A 27,517-nucleotide genomic window follows, 5' to 3' on the forward strand; every position below is an offset into this window, starting at 1 on the left:
TGTTGTATATTAAACATATCTCAGTGATATCAGTAAAAAAAAAAAAAAATGGAAAAAAGACCACAGGTGAGGGGATAAACAATTTAAGATACAGTCATAAAATGAAAAACTACTCAGCAATAAAAAGTTCTGAGTATTGATACATACAACAGCACTGATGAAACTCAAAATAATTGTGTTCATTGGAAGAAGATGAAAAGTTTATCCACTGTATGATTCCATTGATATAAGACTAAAAAATGTAAACTAATCTATTGTGAGATAAAGCAGGTCTATAGTTGTTAGGTAAATTCACATCCATTTCATGGGTATTGCACATGTTAAAACTTGTAAGATTGAATACTTCAAATATATAGTCAATTACATCTCAGTAAAACTGGTAAAATCAATCAATAATTTTTTTTCAGGCAGCTGTGAACCAATTTATAGTTGTGTGTATCTTTGACTTTAGGCAGTCTCCTCCAATCTTATGATTTAATTACTTTAAACATTCTGAAGATTCCCTAATGTCCTTTTCTGGACATTTTCAATAGTTCATCAATAAAATAGTCTCAGTTTTATCCCATCCTAAAAATTAAAATTTCCTCTAAATCTTCTAACGGTTCTATATCTGTCTACACCTTGGCAATTTCAGCTGTGGTAATTCTATTCTACATAAAAAGTTTCATGCTCCTCACATATTCTTATCATTAATCAAACCTCAGTTTGTATCTCGTTTCCTCTGAAATACTAAAATAGTTCTTTTCAAACTGTATATACTTGTTTTCAAAATCAACAACAACTTGTATTTTGTTGTTTTACTTTTTATTTTATGTTGGAGTATGGCTGATTATCAATGTTATGATACTTTCAAATAGAGAGCAAAGGGACTCTGTCAGCCTGCTGCATGACACTGAGCAGAGTTCCCTCTACTATACAATAGGAACTTATTGGTTATTCATTTTAAATATAACAGTGTGTACCTGTTGATACCAAACTCCCTAATTATTCCTTATTGCCAAATTTCTGTCCACCCCCTCCCCCGTAACAATAAGTTCACTTTCTAAGTCTATGAGACTGCTTCTATTTCACAAATAAGTTAATTTATATTATTTCTTTGTAGATTTCACATATAAGAGATATCATATGATATTAGTCTTTCTCTGTCTAACTTCATTCAGTGTGACAGTCTCTAATTCCATCCTTGTTGCTGCAAATTGTGTGTTTTTTTTTTTCTTTATTGTAGCTGAGAAATATGCCATCACATATATGTACCACATTTTCTTTATTCATTTCTCTATTGATGGACACTTAGGTTTTTTTCATCTCTTTGCTATTGTGAATAGTCCATTAGGGTGCATATATCCTTTCAGACCATATTTTTATCTACAACTTACTTGTATTTAACGTCAAGGTACACTTCAAAAGTACGTAAACTGAGAACTTACAGATGTACCAACTGGATTTCAAAGAGGTAGAAGAACCAGAGGTCAAATTGCCAGCACACTGGATCATGGACAAAGCAAGGGAATTCAAGAATAACATTTTCTTCTGCTTCATTGACTATGCTAAAGTCTTTGACTCTGGATCACAACAAACTGTGGAAAATTCTTAAAGAGATAAGGCTGTCAAGCCTCCTTATCTGTCTCCTGAGAAACCCATATTCAAGTCAATAAGCAAAAATTAGAACTCTACATAGAACAACTGGATGGTTCCAAATCGTGAAAGGAGTATCACAAGGGTATATATTGTCATCCTTTTTTTGAAACTTCTATGCAGAGTACATCCTGCAAAATGCCAGGCTTAATGAATCACAAGCTGGAATCTAGATTTGCAGGAGTTATATCAACAACCTCAAACGTGCAGATGATACTAATCTACTGGCAAAAAGTGAAGAAAAGCTAAAGGGCCTCTTAATGAGGGTGAGAGAGGAGACTGAAAAAGTTGACTTGAAACTCAACATTAAAAAACAAACAAACTAAGATCATGACATCAGGTCCCATCACTTGATGTCAAATACAAGGGATAAAAGTGGATATAGTGACAGGTTTTATTTACTTGAGCTCCAAAATCACTATGGACAGTGACTGAAACCATGAAATTAAAAAAAGCTTGTTCCTATGAAGGAAAGCTAAGAGAAACCTAGACAGTGCATTTAAAAGCAGAGACATCACTTTGCTGACAAAGTGATGCTTTTTCCAGTAGTTATGTACAGATATGAGATTTGGATCATAAAGAAAGCTAAGCGCTGAAGAATTGATGATTTTGGATTGTGGTGCTGAAGACTCTAGAGTCTCTTGGATTGTAAGAAGATCAAATCAGTCAGTCCCAAAGGAAATCAACCATGAATGTTTATTGGAAGACTGACACTGAAGCTGAAGCTCCAATACTTTGGCCACCTGAGAGGAAGGACCAGTTCACTGGAAAAGACCATGATTCTGGGAAAGATTGAAGGCCAAAGGAATAGGGGGTGGCAGAGGATGAGCTCGCTAGACAGGATCACCAAATCAATGGACATTAAATTGAGCAAACTCTGGGCAATAGTGGAAAACAGAGGAGCCTGATGTGTTGCAGTCCATGAGGTCATAAAGTAAGACCTGACTAAGAGACTGAACAATAGCAACAAATTTCAACTGATGATTTTTCAGTTCCTTCCTAACTGATGTCTTACCAGTAGGTGAGGTTGCTGACTGCACTCTCCTTCTTGGAAAGCATCTTTTTTATAGTTTGTTTGTTTGTTTATTTGTTTGTTTGACTTTACTTTCACATTGTCTTCCCCATTTCACTGGATTCATATTTTTCCCCACCCTTCATGTCAGGCTCTTCTTCATGCAACTTAAATTTGAATGTTTCTCAAGTTCTTGACTAGGTCCTATTCTTGATTTGGCAAACCCATTATCTACCTCATTCATTCCTGTGTACAAATGTTCAGTCATGAATATGCTTATGAATAACAAATTTATATCCAAGAAAATTTTTGAGTTTGGACATACAGTGCAATTTTGTCCTGGGCAGCTCTCCTGAGGTATTTTATTCTGAACCAAACTTGAGTCCTCTTACCTGTACATAGTAAAGCTAATCTAATGACATGTGGTTGTGGTGAAGGAAAGTGCAGCACCCATTGCAGGTGCCAAGAAAGGTGTCCAGGGCAGTTAGTGCTCAAAAGATTCAAACTTGCAAATGAGTTCCATGATAAAAAATATATATATTGTTAAAGCCCAGGTCATGTATGGATGTGAGAACTGGACCATAAAGAAAGCTGAGCATCAAAGAATCAATGTTTCAGAACTGTGGTGTTGGAGAAGACTCTTGAGAGGCCCTTGGACTGTAAGGTGATTCAACCAATCTATCCTAAGGGAAATCAGTCCTGAATATTCATTGGAAGGACTGATGCTGACACTCTAATACTTTGGCCACCTGATGCAAAGAAATGACTCATTGGAAAGGAGCTTGATGTTAGGAAAGATTGAAGGCAGGAGAATAAGGGGATGGCAGAGGATGAGATGGTTGGAAGGCATCAACAACTCAATGGACATTTGTTTGAGCAAACTCCAGGAGTGGATGATGGACTGGGAAGCCTGGCATGCTGCGCTCCATGGTGTTTCAGAGTTGTACACAATTGAGCAACTGAACTAAAATGAAAGGCCAGGTGAAGGAGAAGGTCACAGAATGTGATCACCTTGTATACTGTTTACTGATTGGTTGGTGGTGAGGTAACAGGGCAGTGTCACATTACCAATCCTCAGCCTCCAATAGACCTGTGGACTATGTGGTCACAGTCATCAGGTTAATTTCTTCCATTTCATGGTTGTTTTAACATCTGCAAAATAACTCAGGAAATGTACATCAGATATTATTATCTAGGTTCTTCATAGAGTAGCTAAAATAGTAGATGTTAGATTGTTCTGCCGTGGGATGGCCCCATATAACTCTGCTCAGTTACAAGTCATACTTTGAAGTCAATAAGTCCATTAACCTACTCATCCCTCCTTGCTTCCTAAAAGTGTTTCTTTTACAATGGACAGTTCCACCATCTGACCTTTCTGTGTCCTCTTCCATAACCCAACGATCACCAAGTTCTGCCATTTTCAGTTCAGTTCAGTTCAGTTCAGTTGCTCGCTCCTGTCCTACTCTGCAACCCCTGGACTGCAGCATGCCTGACCTCCCTGTCCATCACCAACTCCCAGAGCTCACCCAAACTCATGTCCATTGAGTCAGGTGATGCCATCCAACCATCCCATCCTCTGTGGTCCCCTTCTCCTCTTGCTTTCAATCTTTCCCAGAATCAGGGTCTTTTCAAATGGGTCAGCTCTTCACATCAGGTGGCCAAAGTGTTGGAGTTTCAGCTTCAACATCAGTCGTTCCAATGAACACTCAGGACTGATCTCCTTTAGGATGGACTGATTGGATCTCCTTGCAGTCCAAGGGACTCTCAAGAGTCTTCTCCAACACCACAGTTCAAAAGCATCAAATCTTCAGTGCTCAGCTTATTTCACAGTCCAACTCTCACATCCATACATGACCACTGGAAAAACCATAGCCTTGATTAGATGGACCTTTGTTGGCAAAGTAATGACTCTGTTTTTTAATATGCTGTCTAGGTTGGTCATAGCTTTTCTTCCAAGGAGCAAGTGTCTTTTAATTTCATGGCTGCAGTCACCATCTAGAGTGATTTTGGCGCCCTCAAAAAATAAAGTCAGCAACTGTTTCCACTGTTTCCCCATCTGCTTGCCATGAAGGGATGGGACAAGATGCCATGATCTAACTTTTCTGAATTTTGAGCTTTACATCAACTTTTTCACTCTCCTCTTTCACTTTCATCAAGAGACTCTTTAGTTCTTCTTCACTTTCTGCCATAAGAGTTGTGTTATCTGCATATCTGAGGTTATTGATATTTCTCCCAGTAATCTTGATTCCAGCTTGTGCTTCATCCAGCCCAACGTTTCTCATGATGCACTCTGCACATAAGTTAAATAAGCAGGGTGACAATATACAGCCTTGATGTATTCTTTTTCCTATTTGGAATCAGTCTGTTGTTCCATGTCCAGTTCTAAATATTGCTTCCTGACCTGCATACAGATTTCTCAAGAGGCAGGTCAGGTGGTCTGGAATTCCCATCTCTTTGAAAAGTCTCCACAGTTTATTATGATCCACACAGTCAAAGGCTTTGGCATAGTCAATAAAGCAGAAATAGATGTTTCCAGCTGACCAGTTGAGTATTTCTCAAATCTGATTTTTTTTCCCTCTTTATATCTGTATCTGCAACTCAAGTTTGGCCTACCACAATCTTCTTATTATTTATTGCAAAGGCTTCATCATCAGAGTTTTACCTCTGTTTTTTCCCCTTCCAGTAGGTAATCCATATGGTACTCAAAGTGATTCTTTAAAATGCAACCACAGTTAACATTGCCATCCCTTTCCTGAAAACATTCAGCTCCTTTCCACTTGTCTTTAGGTTAAAAGGAAGTCACATTCACTGCAAGGTTCTTATGGAGGATTCTTCTATTCAATTAATACAACTCATAATGTACTGTCCTCAAAAGATGCTGTGGGGCTCATCATACCCTTGTCTCCCCTGGGAAAACCATTTCTATGTACTGTCTAGCTTATGGTTGGTTTGGTTTTCCACCTACTGTCACTTGCTGTGGCAGATTTTCTCCAACTCTCTAGGAAGAGATTCTGTATCAGTATTAACTCTTACACTGAAGCTTGAACTTTCCCTTACATAGTACAGTGTAAGATTTAATATCAATCCTGTTTAATTATTAATCTATTCTAAGAGATTCTATGAGTGAGGAGGGGCCAGATCGCATATCTCTTTCTCATTCTTGAATATACACTGCTGAGGCCAGAACTTGCATTTAGTATCGTTCAGTCGTGTCCGACTCTTTGCGACTGCGTGGACTGCAGCCCACCAGTCTCCTTCATCCATGGAATTTTTCAGGCAAGAATACTCGAGTGGGTTGTCATTTCCTTCTCCAGGGGATCTTTCCAACCCAGGAATCGAACCTGGGTCTCCTGCATTATAGGCAGAGGCTTTACAATCTGAGCCACCAGGAAAGTCCAGTAGAGGCTTAAATACTGTTAATTAAATTAACAAATTACTACCTTTCTCTCTCTCTCTCTCTTTTTTTTTTTTAGTTTTCTCATTTCATCGCCTTAAAAATCTATTAAGAATAATACATATATAATAATTGTGGTGGGAGTCAGAGCATAAAATTTTGGCATTTAAAACACTAGGAATATGTAGTCCCATTGATGACAGCATTCTGAAGCTGAGTTGATCTGAAAAAATGATACATCATTGATAAATGTGATGAAAAGCCAGGATATTTTCACTGGAAATTGAGAATAAATTGTCACAGTATTTTAGTGGGTAGCTTGACATTATCTGTGAATTTATAAAATGGACCTTGTCTTAAATTAATTTCATACAAGTAAATATTTTCATACATTTCAAAGATATAATTTAAAGGATTTTGTTAACAATATTTGAAATTTTGAAAAAAGATAAAAATATAGTTTTATTAAAAGCATATTACATCCATACAATGAATAATGTGACACTATGAAAAGTGTAGAACCATATGCTTTCATAAGAAAAGGTATCTACAAAATTTTATTAAGTACGAAAGCAATTTTCAGTACATGGTATTTTGCTATGAGACTGATTTGCAAATAAATTATAGATAATAATCAAACTTGTCACCATGTCTCTCATCTCTACTCTTACCAGTAAGTGCTCAAAGTGTAAAAATATCTTATCTTGTCACCTCCCCTCTTACAATGCTGAAATGACTTCTCCTTTTTCAGATAATGAAGATAATACTTGTCATAATCTGCACTTCCCTATGTGATCTGGCTCCCACCCAGCCTTCCAGATTCATTACAAAACGGAACTCTTCTTTTGTCTGCACTTTGACAGTCCAAACTGTTCTTTCTATCTGCCTTGTCTCTACTACCCTACTGCTGTCCCAAGCAGGGTCAGAATCTACCCTTTACTCCCAGGGCTCAGGCAAGTTTCCATCTTCAACATGCAAGTAAGTAAATAATGAAACACCTTATTCCTCAGATTACATTGCATCACCACCTTCACACGTTCATAGAGGACTAATATCTTGCTATAGTTTTTATGACCATGTTGTATGGTAACCTAAAATGGAAAATAATCTGAATATATATATACCTGAATCACTTTACTGTGCAGTTGAAACTAGCATACCATTGCAAATCAACTATTTTTCAATTAAAAGAAAATGAAAAAGCAAAAAAAAAAAAAAAAAAAGGCAGAAAACAGTGTGTAATTACTGGATAGTATCTGGCAGCTCCATAGGACTATAAACATTCTGAGGAGAAAATCTCATGCCTGTCACTGTCCAACATTTATCACTAAAACCAGAGAACAGGGTCTGGTACATTCACAATAAGGACAAAATTAACATTCGGTTGAGCGAGAGTTGTATATGTATGATGATTTATTTACCAATCATATGAGTGTTTTTCTTTGAAGGATCAGTTTGTGGAGGTTCTTACTTTTTTTTGTCTATAGTACAGTACACATTTTGACTTTTTACAATGAACTTGTATTTACTCTTACTATTAGAAAATTAAACATACAAGAAAGACTTGGTTTTCATATAAATTTCCTGACAACCTGCAGACTCCATGATTGTAAGGATTTCTACTTCCATTAGGAATGGAGTGTCTCTCAGAGAGGTGCAGCTGGGATAAATGAACTGGGCTCACTATGCCTTTCCTGTGTGTTCTGTAATATAGTATTTCAGCCAACAGATGAGGGATGTTTGACTTATATTTCTTCAGCAATCTAGGATAAATTCTAGCAGCTTCACTGCCAATATGTATAGTTAAAGCAATCTTCATGGTGAACCAAAAATGATAAAATTAGAATATAAGCTCATCTCACCTCTTGATTTCTCTATTTAATTCATTGATTTAATGTTATCCTTTTTATACGTGTATGTAATATTATGTTTCTGTTTCTCATTGAAAATAACCAACCTGTATTTTCTATTTTTCTGAATATAGCTTATAAAGTTGTGTCTCAAAAGGATATGGTAAGGCAAATGTTAGGAACTGTTGCTTAGGGCAATTTAAAATTATTGGCGTGCAACTGATTTGCAAATAAGTCTTTAAAGTATTCATCCAAAATCTCAGTGGCTTGATGTAGTTCTCTCTAAATTGCCTATTTGCAGCAGATAAACATTGAAAATTGAAAGAGAGGCACACTTAGGTCGTGTAGATACACCCCTGGGATGCTTGCAGTCTCATAGAGATGATTGAACAAAAGAAGATGTAGTATGCAGACTTTACAATTGCTGAAACACTAAAGCTAATTTCAAAGCATTTATGTTTGCAAGGAGGCCATCCTTGCAGTCATTTTAAACGTCTACCCTTGAATAAGTTTAAATTACTAAAATCTCATTTACCACTAAAGAGAAGCAAAAAGGTGGTTAAGTTCTGGTTCAAATTGTGTGTCAGTTGCTTAAACATTCCTGACTCATATTGATTCCTGACTTGCACTGATGCCATATTAATCAGGTGTGTGTGTGTGTGTGTGTAAAATGACTGATGTACAGTTTACATAAAGAACTGTTCTCTCAGTTGTGTCTGATTCTTTGGGACCCCATGGACTGCAGACCACCAGGCTCCTCCATCCATGGGATTCTCCAGGCAAGAATACTGGAGTGGGTTGCCGTTTCCTTTTCCAGGGGATCTTCTCGACCCAGGGATAGAACCCAGGTCTCCCGCATTGCAGGCATATGCTTTAACTTCTAAGCCACCAGGGAAACCATAGGATCTAAAGAGCATTACTAAATACCATAAGAGAAAGAGACATGGGCTGTCATTCAGAGAAAGATGCATGCGTTTAAGGATGAAGGGGAGGAAACAGATCTTAGGAATACAGAAGAAAAAGGGAAAGTTCTGAGTAATCTGGACAGGAGTGGGAGGGGGGCTGCGTTGTTTCCAGACAAACCATCTCAGGAGACTTGCAGCAGAAGCTTTCAGGACAAAATTAAAGGCTCCAAACATAGGCTTACCAATTCAGAATACAACATAAAACAGACAGAGGAAAATAAAAGAGGAATATTTCGAGATTTGGGGGCCAGTGAGGTGGAAGGGCAATACCATCTGACTCTGGCGTTTCTCTGGAGGAAAGCTGAACAGTTAGTCAATTCCTGGTTAAATTTTTTCTCAGTTGTTTATAAAGGCAAGTAACTATAATTTTAGAGATGCCTCATGTAACCTTATAACATGTTGTTGGTATGTATAATCATTGATAGGTTTCCCAGATATTTCCAGTAGTAAAGAACTTGACTGCCAAGGCAGGAAACATAAGAGACACAGTTTTGACCCCTGGATCAAGAAGATCCTCTAGAGAAGGAAATGACAACCACTCCAGTATTCTTGCCTGGAGAATCCCACGGACAGAGGAGCCTGCAGACTGCAGTCCATGGTAGTGGGGGTGGGGTGGGGTGGGATGTGGCGGGTGGAGGGTGTGTGTGTCACAAAGAGTTGGACATGACTGAAGAAACTTAGCATGCAAGTACACATAATCACTGATGGTCTGCTTTCCTCTTGGCTGCATTGGCCTTTTCCAGGAACTAAACCCAACATATCATTGCTGTAATGAAGGGATCCAGGTGTGAGAGCATCTGGCTGCAGTTGTCGCCAAAATCTGAATCCCTGCCATCAGCTGTGACTTTCATATGCATGTCTTGTGACATATATGTAATGACACTGGGGACAGTTCTGAGGATGACTGTGCATGATGGGATTTATGGAAGCAATGCTTGTTATAAGTGGTTGGTGCCTCAGAAATATGTGCTACTTGGCTGTCCCCCTCATCCACCTTCCTGTATATTTTTAGCTCACATGCGCACTTCTCAATTTGTCTCTAACATGTTTCATAAACTAGATGCTCATCTACTCTCCATAGATTTCATATTTTATGGGTTTTATCCATCCCTCTTTATTCACTTTCTCTTTATAAGTGATTAGTCTTAAATGACATATTAAATACATAATACAGGTGACACTGTGAATTAAAAAAGAAGAATGTGAGTAGAAAATGATCCAGGAGAGAAAGGATATTATGGACACCCACGTCTGTATGCTTATGGATGCTTCTGAACAGAGAATCTGCAGTGCAGCCAACAGCTGTGGCCAGAATTAAATGGACTGTGGGGAGCACTTGAACAAGCACACACATCCATGGGGTGGTCAGTGCCCTGTGAGATGAAATGTGGAACTGATATAAAAACTCTGTCAGCTGGAGTGCTCACTCTTTGGGTCAAATTAATTTAATTGAGTTTAAATTTGAGACTTATAAAGACCCAGAAAAGAGCTTAGAGATTGTTTAGAGATCAACATGTCACTAAAAAATTGCATGAGGTGTATAAAACCAGGAAAAAAATAAGAACAAAAATGCATTTTTCCATCCTCAGTAAGGACAGGAGAGAGTAAAAGAAGTAGAAATATAGACAGGGAAAGTTGTTAAGAGTAAAGAGTGCAGAGGATAAGAACCACTGTAGAGAAGAAAGAAATTAACAATGAAAGCAAGGTGCGCCTCCTAACCTGAGTGGATGCTGTATTTTGAATACTAGTTCTTTTAGTGGTCTCTTTCTGTGTTGTCAGTGTTATTTTTTGTGGTCTGTTGTGTTTTATTATTATTATTATTATTTTGATGTAAATAGATTTTTAGTTCAGGCAGAGCGACAACATAGAGAAGATAGATACTCTTTTTCGTAAAAGAGTTCTTTGAAGAGCTGCCCTTTCTTGAGCAAAAAAATAAGACAAAGAGAGTTCTGTTATCCCAGTCTAGACTGTAGTAGGACTACTTTATGAAGCTGAATTAGCAAAGGTGCTTCTTTCCTTGGAAATCGGTGTGGAGCACTAGGAAGTCAGAGACTTGTGAACCTCGAACTCCAAATAGGCGTTTATCAAGAGATCAAGGCTAGCAAGCTTGTGTTCAAGCTATGGGGTGGGAGTTCAGGATTTATATACATGTAACTAATGCTGAGGCTCCTCCAGATCTGCCAGTGATGGAAAGATGGTTGTATTTGGGAAGAGTTAGGGGCACAGGCCATCAATCAAAGAGCATCCATGTGGAGAGGAAGGAAGCAGTGGAGGCTATGGGATCCAGTGCTGGATAGCACTGCTGCTTGGGCAGGTGTCAGGACCAGAAACAGTACCTAGTGGTAAATAAAATTTAAATCACAAAGGGTCAATCTTCAAAAAATATCAACAAGCAGCAATAGTTTGAATCACCAAAACAGACTTTTAACTTTTGGCTTTTGATGACTGTCATCTTCCTTGCTGCTGCTAAGTCGTTTCAGTCGTGTCTGACTCTGTGCATCTTCCTTGAGAATGAGTCAATTCTTAGGATCGTTGGATAATTTGTAGGACATGTATCACTATTAAAGTATCGGGCTTCCTGCTAGTATATCATATATAAAGGCTAAAACAATTAAATGAAGGCATAAAATAAATGAAATAAAATTTCCATGCTAAATTCATGAAGCAAATCATAACACTTTCACTTCTAATAAGTGCTAATCATCTGCGAGAATATGAACTTATCTAAAAGTAATGCCTTGAATCTGAAAGACGCCACCACAGGCCATAAAGATACAGATAGCATGGATGGCACAAATCTCAAAGAATGAAATAGTGGTGAGATGGGAGCCTGAGGTCTGAAAGAAGGGGAATGGGGAGAAGGATGGAACAACCACTAAAATATGACCATTTCCCTTTACAGTGGTCTGTGGTCCCTGGCACTAGGATCCCTGCAAGCTCTGAGGAACACTTGTCTGTAGTCATTCTTTCCACTAAAACAAAGACTTCAGTGCCAACTGTGTGGGTCAGTACTCCTTTCGTTGGTTTCATGATTCTCAGGAGGGATATTCATTAGAGAGACAATCCTTTATTTCCCCCCTCTTCCTCTCCCCTACATTCCCTCCAGGAGAAAGAATTTGTCTTTCCCCTTCAGTCCCTTCTCCTTTGGAAGAAGAAACGCAGTTTTGTTTTCAAAGGCTGTCCATTGCAATGTCTTGTCAATCCAGGGTGATGTTAAGGCTTGGGACATCAGGATGAACATTTAGAAGAAAAATTGGACTGTCATCAATTTACCATTTCAACATTTGCCCGGCCACCATGGATAGAATTCTGTAAGCATCACCCCTTTACGATGAACATAATGCTAATTCTGGGAGCAGAGGACACTCTGCTGTTTCAGGTCAGAGTGTTGGGAGAAGGCCAGTGGACCCAGAATGCTTAGTGAATTTTAAGCCTCCACCTGGGCTGATAAGTTTTCCCTGCTGGCTCAGACAGTAAAGCATCTATCTGCAATGTGGGAAACCTGGGTTCAATCCCTGGGTCAGGAAGATTTCTTGGAGAAAAAATGGCAATCCACTCCATTACTATTGCCTGGAAAATTCCATGGACAGAGGAGCCTGGTAGGTTACAGTCCATGGGGTCGCAAAGAGTCAGACACGACTGAGCAACTTCACTTCACCTAGCCTGACAATGACCTTCCTGCAGCCTCGCTACATGGAAGCCAGGACCCTGAATGTCTCTGACTGCATTGCTACATCCCAGCTGCTGTGTCCTGTATGGCTCAAGTCTCCAAGCCCATGTCATGGCCTGCCAGTGACCTGGGTGTGGGCCCTGTACTCTGAGGGTTGCATTTCCACTGCTCAGTGACTTGCAGACTAGGTCCAGTCTGGGCAAATCTGCATACTCCCTGCTGCCCAGGAGCTCAGCATACTTTCTCCAATAAACCTTGGGATATGTCTTCTCCCCAGGTTTGTCCAACCTAGCTAGTCACCTTCAGCCCTAGAGAACACATGGTTCCCTTATACCCTATCATCATTTTTGTATTATTATCAGCCTTTAACAGTTCTTTACATTAATTGTCTCCTATCCAGTATGTGGACAAGACCAATACAAAGTCGGATTGGAATTCCTTAAGAAAAGTAGTTGTTGATTGGCACTATAGGCCAGGAAAGACTAGGAGGACATCTGTTCTGTGTGGGACTCTGACTTTGAAACTTTAGGGCTCTTGTGCTTTTGGTATCAGCAGGTCCTGCAGTTCATGGCAGCTTTGTCGAAATGTGAGTGGCAGGGGTGTGGGGCTGGGGATCCCTTTGTCAGAAGACAGTGGCTCTAGGACACAGATGGCTGCAAGCTGAACTTGAACCATGGAAGGGCAGCCTGGCTTCACACTGCAAGCAAGTATGGGATAGGATATTATGTAGAGCTCTTTAGACATCAATGCATAAAGCAACATTTTACGTTTTTACAATCCAATGCCACTGGATTTTCCATCCACTGCACAGTAATCTTAGGTTGTACCTTCAGCCTATTTCAGCAGTGGTCCCTAAATTTTTTGGTACCAGGGACCGGTTTGCTGGCAGAAAATTGTTCCATGGACTGGAGGTGAGGGGATGGTTTGTGGTGATTCAAGCACATTACATTTATTATACAATTTATCTCTATTATTATTATTATATAAGCTCCACCTCCAGTTCTACCTATCAGATCATCAGGTATTAGATCCTGAAGGTTGGGGACCCCTGTATTACAGCATAGAAACAGGTAAGTGTCCCCAGACAAGCCATATTCAGAGTTAAGAGAGAAAGGAAGAGGGCTCACCTGTATTCCTTTAGATGCTATTTTATTCATTTATTGAGATAATTTTTAAATGTTTTCTCTAGTATAAGCAGGATATTAAAATGCTTGTATGTATCATACAAATTCAAAATATCATGTAAATAAAATTTCACATGACACATGAAATTACTACCAAAATTTAGTATGGTGAACAATCATATGGATTTCCCTAATACCAATTTCTGAGAATCAAGGATGTCAGAACTTTAAGAATACTGAAATGTTACCTAATCAATACCCTTTGCTTGACAGAAAAAGAGAGGAGACTCTAATGAGAAAAAATTTATTAGAGAAAAAAATATTATAAAGCGTCATTTTCCCTCCCAGGCATACAAGTTTCAGTGAACCACAATAACATATATATACATATATATCTTGATTTGTAATATTGTGTTTCATTTTTGTTATACGGCAAAGTTGTTCAGATGCTGTTTAGCTGTGACAGTGGTCTGTGGCAGCCCCAGGGATGGTGTTCAGAGAACAGATCCTGCTCTCGGCTCCCACTTTAGGAACGGGTGCTGATGCATTTCCCAGTGTGGGTGTGTGAGGTCAATGTTGTGAATACTTTTAACTCTAGAATCTAAGAAGTGGGTCTCATTGAGAAATGTGTAAACTTTATGCTTTAAAATAACATTTTTTAAGGGGGATTTATTTTTTATTTCCAAGTTTGATTTTGGGGTCTTTAACACAAGGAATAAACTGCCAACTAATTTATAGACAGGTTTGAAAGCAAGGATGTCAAAGATTTTCCTTTTTTGAAAAAAATTCTTATATTAAATTTAACTAGAAATTTTATTTGGATTCACTAGTTTTCCACTTTTTTTTTTTCTTTTTTCCTATTTAGCACCCTATCCAGGAGTGACCCCATCTCCTTTCTCTCTGCTAGGTAGTGATAGTCTCTGAACATTCCATGACCCACACATTCGAGAAGTCTGCTGAAATATTTTGTAGAATGTTCCTTAACTGGAATTTGCATGATGGTTTCCAAGATTAGACTAAAGCTATGTTTTTTTGAGGGGAAGAATTCTGCTAAGGCATGCGCCCTTCTCACCCCATCTTATCTGGTGTACAGGGCATTAACTTTTATCCCTTGGTTAAGGTGGAGTCTTTTAGATTTCTCCACTGTAAAGTAACTATTTATTCTCATTCTACATTCTTTTAGATGTAAATCACTAAGTCTTTCACTCAAGGAATTTATGACAATATAATATTTATATATTATACCTATATATTTATATATATACCTATATATTTATATTATATTTCTTCTAGGATATGAAAATATTCTGTTTCTCTTTAAAATTTTGTTCTTTGTTTTGGCATTCATTCATGGATCTGGCCTGCAAAAATTATTGCTATGCAGTTACAATGGTGATTTTTCTATTCCCCTTACTTTTCTATATTGATTACTTGGAATTTTCAGTAAGAATTTTGTTCCTAACTTCCATTTATTCATATATTTAATCATTTGTTAATATTAATATGGAATCAAGGATACTTCTTTTATCCTCTGGTACATAAAACCTATCATTCTTTCTTTTTGGGACAGTTGTTGCAGCTTTGGTCATTGGAAGCTCTTTCACATGGGCTCCTGTGACCTTTTGACAAGCCCCCATCTTCTCACTATTTTCAAAGCATTTCATTATTTTCTGACAGTTCAAGATGATCTACTTCATCTTGTGGTCTTCCCTTGTGGCTCAGCTGGTAAAGAATCTGCCTGCAATGTGGAAGACGTGGGGTCAATCCCTGGGTTGGGTAGATCCCCTGGCAAAGGGAAAGGCTACCCACTCCAGTTTTCTGGCTTGGAGAATTCCATGGACTACAGTCCAGGGGGTTGCAAAGATTGGACCAGCTTTCGCTTTCACTTTTTCATCAATCATTTATGAAGGGAGCTCTGGTTTCTTTGGTTAGAGGGATTCAATCAATACAGGCTCTGGTTGTGCTCCTTGCTGATGTAAGGCATTGTTTCTAGGTCCTCCTAGTAGAAGACCTAGCAATTATTCCTGTAAGCTAAAGCAAGCACACACAACACACAGGACTCTGATATCTTGTCTAGCTATCTACTTACCTACCTACTGTCTTATCATCTGTCTACCTACATGTCTGCATTTTAACTCTCCGTCTCTCCATTAAAATGAAATGAATTTATAGTGATGGGATTCTCAAGTGGCTTAATGTTAAAGAATCCATCTGCCAATGGAGGAAATGCAAGAGATGCAGGTTTATTCAATCAGTTGGAAAGATCCTCTGGAGGAAGAAATGGCAACCCACTTCAGTATTCTTGCCTGAAAAATCCCATGAATAGAGAAGTCTTGTGGGCTGCAGTCTATAAGGTCACAAACTGTTGGACACAGCTGAACATGCACACACTCTCCTATACTGATATCTCCTGCTCTAATCTAGCATCACAAGGATTGCCCTACCTGCACTCTTGTTTCTTTGACAGTGAGAAACCTGGTTTACCATTAACCATGATCTATTTACTTATTTGTATAACCCTTAAATATAGATAGAGTAGTTTCAGGGCTGCTTACTGATGTCTTTGAGAAAAACACATCTGCCAGTTAGGGTAAGGCCATCTTTGGCCTTCAAGCATTCAACTGAAACACTGCTTTTTAGAGTTATTTAGATAACTCCTTTTCTTCCACTACCTTCAGTGAAGTTCTGTCCTACATTTGTAATATACTTGACTTATCTGTCAGGGTCTGTTTTATATCCTGGAATCCCCAAGTCTTCTGATAGATGATTTAAATTTACCTACAATCAAGTTCACTCTTTGTCAAACTCATGCATGGAAAAACCGATGTATAAATCAACAAGACCATATGGGAGAGTTTCTTCAACATAAATATCCCTAACAATAAATACTGGAGATACCATCAGTTCAATTCAGTTCAGTCCCTCAGTCATGTCTGACTCTTTGTGACCTCATGGACTGCAGCATGCCAGGCTTCCTTGTCCATCACCAACTCCTGAAGCTTGCTCAAACTCATGTCTGTTGAGTCATTGATGGCATCCAACCATCTTATCCTCTGTCATCACCTTCTCTTCTTGCCTTCAATCTTTGCCAAAATCAGGGTCTTTTCTAATGAGTCAGTTCTTCACATCATGTGGCAAAGTACTGGAGCTTCAGCTTCAGCATCAGTCCTTCCAATGCATATTCAGGACTGATTTCCTTTATGATGGACTGGTTTGATCTCCTGGCAGTCCAAGGGACTCACAAGAGTCTTCTCCAACACCACAAATCAAAAGCATCAGTTCTTTGGCACTCAGCTTTCTTCATAGTCCAACTCTCACAACTATACATGACTACTGGAAAATCCATAGCTTTGACTAGGTAGACCTTTGTCTACAAAGTAATGTCTCTGCTTTGGAGATACCATACACCAGCCTTCTGGGAAACAGCCCAAGAGACAGCTGTGGGAGGAACCCTACCTCTACCATGAATTATTTGTTTGGCTAGGAATGAGATTAAGCAATTGAGGATGACTCAATATCCAAATCAGAGAAGGCAATGGCACCCTACTCCAGTACTCTTGCCTGGAAAATCCCATGGATGGAGGAGCCTGGCAGGCTGCAATCTGTGGGGTCGCTAAGAGTTAGACATGGCTGAGCGACTTCACTTTCAACTTTCCCTTTCATGCACTGGAGAAGGCAATTGCAACCCACTCCAGTGTTCTTGCCTGGAGAATCCCAGGGATGGAGGAGCCTGGTGGGCTGCTATCTATGGGGTCGCACAGAGTCGGACACGACTGAAGTGACTTAGCAGCAGCAGCAGCAGCAATATCCTAACAACCCATATAGACAGGTATTGACTCTGGTTCTTGTTATTTTTTTTGTAGACAGGTCATATGGTATTGACTCTAGTTATTATTATTTTTTTAATCTTTGGATTTCAACCTAATTTAAAGGACACAGTTTTAACCTTTAAAATTGATAAAAGGAGTGTGTTTAAATTTAGGCTATCTCCATGTAGTTAGCATTTTTTATTGGGTTAGATTTATATTATCATGCAATATTATTGCTGAATTTCTGATACCACACAATATAGCTGACCATAGTTGGGATGGGAAATAGAAAAGCAAGGAACCTTCAGACTTGGAGGTTAATTTAGCCACTGTGCAGCTCATGAGCTTTGTGAAATGCTCCTCAACAGAGCAATATTTGGACTTTATGTTTTGAGATGCTTGAGATTTCATTGCTTGAGATCCATTAGAGTTATATTTTCTATTTTGAGATCCATTAGAGTTGCATTTTCTAATCTTTTTTCCCCCTTGCAAGGTTAAGTTTAGATGTCAATTTAACTGGCCATGGGGTGCCTAGATCAACCCTTATTTCTGAGTGCATTTGTGAGGATGGTTTGGGATTAGATTAGCATTTGAAGTGGTAGATTGCCCTCCTCAGGTGGGTGGACACCATCCCATCCTCAAGGGCTTGACGAGAAGGAAAGGCAGAAGAAGGTGAATCTGCCACCTTTTCTCCTGCCTCCCTGTTTGAGCTGGAACATGTCTTCTCACTTTTTCTGCCCTCAGATTGAAATCTACATCAGCTGCCCTACCTCTCAGGCCTTCAGACTCAGACTATCTTGTATCATCTGCATTCCTGGGCCTCCAGTCTACAAGTGAACAGTACTCTGTGGGACCTCTCAGCCTCAGTAGTCATAGGAACTCCCTCCCTCTCTCACTCTCTCCCTCTCTCTTTCTCTAGCTTTCTCTCCCTCTCTCTTTCTCTCTCTCTCTCCCTCTCTCACTTTCTCTCTTCTTCTCTCCCTCTCCCTATGGTTCTCTGAACAACCCTGACTTGCATCTCTCTTGTTTTGTTTTTTTGTTTTTTTTTTTTTTGTTGTTGTTTTTTATCATTTTCCCCCTTGGGAGGCATCAAGTTTTTATAGATTAAGAACTGGGAACACATACCATTGTCCCACTCTTTCCCCTCATTATTCCACACTTAGAATCACTAAGCTCAACCCCCAAATTGAAGGACTTCTGTTTTTCAGTGTTGTCAGTAGGTTAGTGGACCTAATTTCAGGTTCCTATTTTGAAAACCATTTTTAGCTACAGGCTTAAACCATGTTACAGCACCTCTAACACTAATAGAGATCACATTTAACCTCCATCGTTTGGACTTCTTTGTCCTTTTTATTATGATTTTATCTTTGGCATAAAAACAACTATGTCTAACAGAAAGCCTAAGAAGGATGTGGTAAGGATGAGGGGAAGTGGTGTTTATTAAAATCCTGTTTGGTATCAAGCGCTGTGCTGCACAGTTTATATGAGCTCGGTTTATTTGATCCTCACAAATTATATGTTCACTCTCTGGAACTTTATTAGTTGTTATTTATGCTTTTCCCTGTTCAGGTCCTGAGAAAGAATTTAAGTGTAGTAGTTGATTTGGGAAGGGACCCAGGAAGTTCTCTAAAGACATGGGGAAGAAAGATGGGAATCTGGCCAGGCATGTGGGGCTGAGTAATGTGTCACTTCCAAGGGCACTTGGGACCGAGCTTGTTGGGGCCGCCGTGCTGAGGGCAAGTGGGACAGGCTCAGAGCTGTGAATGGCGAGAGTTAGCCGTTCACCTTTCAGTTACCACCTCAGGTTGCTGGAGCACTGGCTCCTCAGCGCTGTTAGCCAGACCTGCCCAAGATGAAGCAGATCTGCTTCCTGGATGTCCTCTGATGGATAAAACAGGAAACCTGAGGCATCTATGTACATGGAGATGGCCTTGGGTAGGATATTTACAGGGTCTAATATTAGTACTATTTGCACTATTTGCTTTTCACAGTTGAGGAAACAGCCCCAAATATTTAAGTAACTTGTCTAAAATCACAGGACTAATAAGAGGCTAAATTTTTAAGCCTAGATCTGGTTGAGACTCATCCCCACTTTTTTCTGCTGTACGTGAAGCTGATAGCTGAATGGTGTTGGATTTGTGATCTCGAAAGAATATTTAGCTTCAAGATCAGGGATCAGGCTTGATTACTCAGAGATTTTGCATGGCAGACCATTTACTACAGTGAAAATTATCAGAGAAAGCTTCTGACATAGACATCAGAAGCGGGGTGGAGAGTGCTCCACACTCTAGTCTTAGCAAGGCCTTATACACTTTTAGGAGACCCACTCCCACAAGGTATATCCTAAATTAACAAGATTAGAACTAACAATAGAAATGTCTTACCAGAATGCTTACAACAAGTCTTACAACATTGGTCTTAACATTACTAGTTTAGTCAGGAGGTTCCTATTAAGAAGGAGAAATATGTTCTCAAGCAAGATACATTGTTGTTTTATAATCATTAGTTCAGGGCTTAAGGAAAAATACCCTTTAGCCATTACCTCTGGGCTTAAAGAAAAAAAAAAATATATATATATATATATGTGTGTGTGTGTGTGTGTGTGTGTGTGTATGTATGTGACTAATACTAAGGAATGCAGCACAAAAATATTGTCCTTTTATTATCCTGGAGAGCCCCAGACCCCTTTCTCCTCCTTGGGTACCTGGGACTTTTTATCAATCTATCTAAAAATTAACTCTCTCAAAGCCTTTCCTTACATTTGTTTTATTTCTTGCTGCTAGACCCTGCAAACAGTAGCTGTGGCAGGGTTGCCAAGAGACGGCAAATGCCAAGAAATACTATATGGTGACATGAAAATCAAGAACCATAGGAAACTGTATGCAGCCTGAAGATTGGTATATAGAATTCAGCTCTGCCTGTGCCAGGTGAGCACCTGAGAGAAACTTAATTGAGCTCTGATGATGTCTCCTAACTCGACTTAACACTGAGGTGTATTAGTGGAGGCAACTGAAATCAATGATCTGATGACTTTGGACATTTTTGTGGATTCTAAGCCCACTCCTGCATAGTCATCAACCTTTTAGTGTCCAGCTGGGAGCTGCAGAAGGTGAGGAGCAGACTCCAATCACAGCTGCTTTAGAAAGCCAGAGTGATGAGGAAAACGTCCATTTCAGCTGGGCTGTCATGCCTGACTTGAGAAGGATGCATAATATTCCAAGGAAAAGAGCATCTCTCTTAAGGAACTGAGCCCCCAAAACTCTGCTCTCACTATTCATTTTCAAGGGTTGTTTCTAATGATCAGTAGTATGAAGTCAGCTTGAAAAAAAAATGTAAACTTGCATTTTTCTCTTGTGATGTATCTTGTAAATGATATTCCTTTTCATATTGGTGCCCAAAATCAATGTGTGCCCAGTGATTGTCTTTCCTTTGTCAAAACCACCTGAGGACTGTGGTATGAAAATGGTGGAGTCTAGATGAATGGGGAGCTGAACTCCCTCCAGTTGAAGAGGACTTGAGTTCAATTAATTATCAAAGGTCATAAGGAAATATTTCTTAGTGAATCTCACTGAGGATTGAAAACTTACTTTTCCTTTAACCAAATAGTAGGCACATATTGCTATATATATTAATATATGTGTCTATATACACATCTATATTAGGAAATAAACATATGTGTAATCTTTATAATCGAGATCAGAATGTGTATGCTTTATAATATTTTATCATTGAATTATGCATGTTTCCTTCCTTAATGTTGCATTAGACACACTTATATTCTCTTATGTTACTTGTTGACAGGTATTGGGACTATGTCTTTAGTAGGTGAGCTTCTGTTTTCTGATAGCAAAGTTTATATATTCTGATACAAATATATTTCTTTAATTTTTTTTTTTTTTCTGAATTTTACTTGGTTTCTTCTTGTATCTCTTGTGATGGTTGAATGCAGAACATGCCTTAACTGATTTTATCCTGAAGATCAGACTTTCTAACTTCAGGCTTTGTAAAATCACACATGCAGAAATCTTTCTTCAGAAAACAGCTGGGGAGCAAGTGTGAAGGTGCAGAACCACCTTTGACTTCCTAAGGTGCATGTCCCACCTGTTGTAGGACCTTCTTCTGACTTTCTCAGTCACCTGATTTATGCAAATATTATAGGTTTCTTATCTATTTTTATTCATCAGTTATCTATTATTGTTAACTTTGCATGGTCCAAGCTTATACAATAACTTCTGAAATGGTAGAATGATCACTGCACATCACATACTTACAGTGGTTTCAGCCTCCAGACATGTCTTGGGAGGAGCATGGTTCAGGCTCCTTCCTCGTGTGGGTGCCCTCTGCATGTAAAACAGAGCCTTGTCAGACATCTCCAAGACAAGAGATCTGCACACAAGACCATTCACCTGTCTGCCTTTTTTCAATGATTTGAATCTATTATGTTGTGGCTTTATTCTACTAGCTCTTTGTAACCTCTTTTTTCTCCTCAGTTATTAGCATATAGAAGATAATGGTATCTATTATATTTGCATGTATAAAATGCAAATTTAATTTGCTTTTACTGTCTTCTTTATTTCTCACACAAAATTTAAATATTCATTTACAAACATAACCAGCATTTAAATCTAAATTTTAATATTGTTATTTTTTATTAATATTTTATTTTGGCATTTACCTCTCTGAAAGAATACTAAATATTCACTTAGTTTTAACCTTCTATAGTTAATGTACTTCATGACTGAGTACATCTTTCGTATTTGTAAGTTCCTATCTGATCCATCTACCTGTCAGCTAACTTTAAGTGCAGATATGTAAACATGTGAGTATATGACAAGAATTTTTCTATGAGCATTAGATATATAGTTTCCTTTCTTACTCTTCTTACTATTAGCAACTTTCCTATAAAAATATTTGATAACAGCCTACTCTATACAAGGCTTTGTGTATACTTAATTATATTTATCATTTAATGCAAACTGAATGCTTGCATAACTGAATGTTTGCATAAATAACTGAACATTGTTTATCATTAAAAAAACCTGAAACTTATTTTAACATATATTTGTTTATTTATACCTAAGTATTTACTGGACTTCTTTTTCCATTAAGGTTGAAATTCAATAGTTTTGGGTTTTACTCACAGATTGTGGAATTATTAGGTGAATTAATTTTCAAGTCTAGAGTATGAGGCCTTCAGAGACACACATATATGTTCTTATTTATCTCACTAGTTTATTCTTCTACTGATCTATTGCTTACTCATATAATTCCCATGATGAAGAGCGTCACTCTTTATTTTCTAAGATTTGTATTTTTTTTTCTCTCATAGTTTACATTTATTACAGAGGTAATATATTTTATTTCATTTATTTGATTTTGGTAGAAGTTTATGTGCTTTTCTTTTCCTTATTTCTACATTTTAAGTTGGACATAGTGTTTTTGACCTCATGGAGGGTATTTGAGCCTCAGAATATTACTTTCTTATAAATTCGTAGGAATCTTTCTGTTTGTTTTGTTTATATTTTTGCTCATTTATTTCTAGAAAGAAAACAGAAATTTACCCAGATTTTGTGCTTGCTAGGTTTACCTTTATCCTTGAAAATCTTAACTTTTGTACTTTATTTTTAGGCATGGCATCTATGCCACCATCCTGTCTGCTCTCTGAACAAAGGAGACAGGGCTCTCTCTGTGATTTTGGTATCCCCAGCCTCTATAACAATACATGACAAATAATATCATTTTCAACAAATGTTAGTTTATGAAAAGCTAACTGCTCATTTTGCAGTGTGATGTATAGACACACAAGTGGATATAGACCAAACATTCATATCAAGTGAACACATGGATGCACAAAGGGCAATAGCTCAAGTTTAGGGAACATATGAAGGATGTCTAAAATAGCAAGCAAAGGGTCCTGAAAAAAACAGTTGAGACAGTGACTTCTGAATAATCATTCTCTCTGCTAATCACCATGTTTCTCTTTGGTGTTTGGTGCTTTCCAACAGACAAAACTGTAGTTTTAGATTTCAATGTATAAAAGGCACAAACAAATTCTAGAAAATACCAAGTGCTAATATCTGAAATGGATTTTCAGAGGTACATTAGATACTAATAGAGTCATGTAGAAAAATGAAATTTTACAACTCAGTATTGTTGATTGAAAAATAAAAAGGAGAAATAAGACAATATAAGTTTTATTCAAAATATCAGTTATCTATAAGCGATATGGCAAAAACTAACGGGCTATTTCAAAGTTTTTATGAGACTTATAAATCAGATTTATGAAAATGTTATTACTTCCAGCTTATCTTTAATCTTAATATATTTTTCTCCCTGAATAGTCTGATAAGAAGCACAAAAGTAATATAAGTTATTGAAAGAGCAAATGTTTGAGGGGATTATTAGTATTAAATAAAACACATTTCCCAAGTATGTCATCAAGATGAAATCTACAGAATAACATTAGATTTAATATCCCTTCTTGGGCTTCACAAGTGTTATTGATCAAATCCCTATCTCTATGTGGGTCTTAGAATTAGTGAACTTGAATGGATGATGGGCTACATTTTTCATGTTGCATCTGATATTGCAGAGATTTTATCAGAACTTGATGAAATATATGCCATAGTTTATTAGTGCATTTTACTCATGAAGTTACATTTGAATTCAATTCCCTTGCGACAATTTTCTACTCAATTGTCTCTGATGACCTGATAATCCTAATCAATCTATTGGATGCAGAAACAGCCAATGGTAATTGATGATATTTAGAGAGAGAGTGATTTAGGTGAGCTACTTGTAGTAATACCATCTGACTTCATGTTTGTCATTTCAGTGAATTCCTGATTTATACTGCTGAAATTCCTTTAAATAAAATCATAATTTTGATGGTGACATCAGTTTTTCAATGAAGTGGAAAAAATAAACAGGCAAGCATCTTTATAGTGATCTGGCCAATACAATCCCTCCGTGTAACTATAATATACAATCAGTTGTGGATTTAATTGATGAGTATGGACTCTGAGCAAAGCAGGTTATGTTTACATGATTTAAAGACTCATAGCATTGAATTGAGAAAATCTGCTGCAACTATATCCTCAACATGGATATTGAAGTAGAGAGAATATTTTGTCTAATTTTCAATATCAGCATTTTCCCAAGAGGGGACTTTTTTGGGTTTTCTCTATGACAATTATTTTGTGATTTCCAAGCTCACAATATTCTTGGTTCTAACTGGCATATTATTCCTCTACATTTGTCGGTTAGATTATGTGCTAGTCTTCCTCTGGCTTCTAAACTACATTGTCTTCATAAACTAAGTGTAAATATTCATGATCCGATTATTTGCATGTTCTGTTGTTAACTATCAGAAGGATATCAATTTTTCTATTCCAAGTTGTAGGTGGTATCTGTGTATATGAATCCATGTAAACTGGTGTGAAGGAATAGAATACCATCTCTTTAGTATACATTCATCAATACAACTGTAGAAGTTAATATTTTAAAATATATTTACATATTTATAACATATTTACAACATAAATTTGTTTAGCAAATTTATCATCATGTGTTAGTACACCTTATGTGAGAGTTCACATATGTATAATATGAATAGATTGCTTTCATTTACTCAATTTTCACTTACTTTTGTACCTCCGAAGTTGTAAATCACTTTAAATATCTTCCTTTAAATAACTTTGCCTTATGGATATTAAATTTCAGCGTTCATATATAGTTTTATTTTCTGAAAACTTCAGTAAAGGTTGAATGTGAACACAAAAATGACAGAATATCCAACTCTTGACTATCTTATGATTCTCTCAGCCCTAAATTCAAACACTATTTTCCACAATGTATTCTATTTGAACTTTTTCCATTGTCCTTCTAGTTTATAGATTTGATGTGAAAGATATTTAACAGTATTCAGTTGTCATAGTGAGAATCTTCTGAAGATTTACCCTTTATATGGCAGTCTTTTTGAATTAAACTTCAATTGTTTCCTGAATTTTCTTCAAAATTCTTGTATCTGGATAGTCTTCCACTGATAAAACCTGTTTCATTATTTTACTCTATTGGGAATCATTCAGAGTTCTCTTTCCTCAAGGAAACCTAACCTCTCACAGGGTGCCATGTCTGCTCTGGGCAAACAGTCCAGGGGTTCCTCTGAACTTTGTGTTTATGATCACAGGCCCTGAGGCTTCCTGAAACTTCCTTTACTCTTATATGTCCAGTAAACCTCTCCAATACTCTTGTTGTTGTTTATTCACTCAGTTATGTCTGACCCTTTGTGACTCCATGGACTGCACCATGCCAGGATTCCAAATCCTTCACCATCTCCCAAAGCTTTCTAAAATTCATGTCCATTGAGTCAATGATGCCATCTAACCATCTCATCCTCTATCATCCGCTTTTCCCCTTGCCTTCAATCTTTCCCAAAAGCAGGTGGCAAAAGTATTGGAGCTTCAGCTCCAGCATCAGTCCTTCCAATGAATATTCAGAACTAATTTTCTTTAGGATTGACTGGTTTGATCCCTTTGCAGTCCGAGGGACTCTTGAGTCTTCTCTAACACCATAGTTCAAAAGTATCAATCTTCAGTGCTCAGCCTTCTTTATGGTTCAACTCTCACATCCACACATGACCAATAGAAAAAACATAGCTTTGGCTATATGGACGTTTTTTTGGCAAAGTAATGTCTCTGCTTTTTAATATGCTGTCTAGGTCGGTCATAGCTTTTCTTCCAAGGAGGAAGTGTCTTTTATTTCATGGCTGCAGTCACCATCTGCAGTGATTTTGGAGCCCAAGAAAATAAACTCTGTCATTGTTTCCATTGTTTCCTCATCTATTTGCCATGAAGTGTTGGGACCAGAAGCCATGATCCAGTTCAAACCCTCTCTATCACATTAGCTTTTTCCTGTGGGTGTCCTTGGTGCCTCCCCCAAACATACACACATCACATAGTTCTGGGAGCTGTTCCTGGGAATAGAAGTGATGATGCACTGCTCAATTTTTGCAACTTAGATTTTTCTTTTCTACTAGTTGGGAATACCTGTCAGTCACCATGTGCAAATACTTATAGATAGAAAGATCACATACATTAGCAGCTATGAAGCAATGTTGTGTTTCTATCAGTCTCTCATCTATATTTTGTCTATCTAACTTTCAACTTGTGTGAGTGAGGAGTGGATAGGGAAGAGTGGTCAATTTTCTTTTTACTTCTCAAATATTAACTGAATTGCATAGATCTTAGCAATGAATACATTGTTATAAATTTTCAGGATAGTTATACATTTTTTTTTTCATTTTGCCTTTTCATACTGTTCATGGGGTTCTCAAGGCAAGAATGCTGAAGTGGCTTGCCATTCCCTTCTCCAGTGACCACGCTCTGTCAGACCTTTCCACCATTACCCGCCCATCTTGGGTTGCCCCACAGGCATGGCTTGGTTTCATTGAGTTAGACAAGGCTGTGGTCCTAGTGTGATTAGATTGACTAGTTTTCTGTGAGTATGGTTTCATTGTGTCTGCCCTCTGATGCCCTCTTGCAACACCTACCATCTTACTTGGGTATCTCTTACCTTGGGCTTGGGGTATGAAAAGACAAAATAATAGCATACCAAAAGAGGAACTCCCCAGGTCATTAGGTGCCCAATATGCTACTGGAGATCTGTGGAGAAGTAACTCCAGAAAGAATGAAGGGATGGAGCCAAAGCAAAAACAATATCCAGTTGTGGATGTGACTGGTGATAAAAGCAAGATCTGATGCTGTAAAGAGCAATATTGCATAGGAATCTAGAATGTCAGGTCCAAGAATCAAGGCAAATTGGAAGTGGTCAAACAAGAGATGGCAAGGGTGAACGTAGACATGCTAGGAATCAGCGAACTAAAATGGACTGGAATGGGTGAATTTAACTCAGATGACCATTATATCTACTACTGCAGCCAGGAATCCCTCAGAAGAAATAGAGTAGCCATGATGGTCAACAAAAGAGTCTGAAATGCAATACTTGTATGCAATCTCAAAAACAGCAGAATGATCTCTGTTCGTCTCCTAGGCAAACCA

The sequence above is a fragment of the Budorcas taxicolor genome, chromosome 4 (assembly GCF_023091745.1).
Source record: "Budorcas taxicolor isolate Tak-1 chromosome 4, Takin1.1, whole genome shotgun sequence".
NCBI lineage: Eukaryota > Metazoa > Chordata > Mammalia > Artiodactyla > Bovidae > Budorcas > Budorcas taxicolor.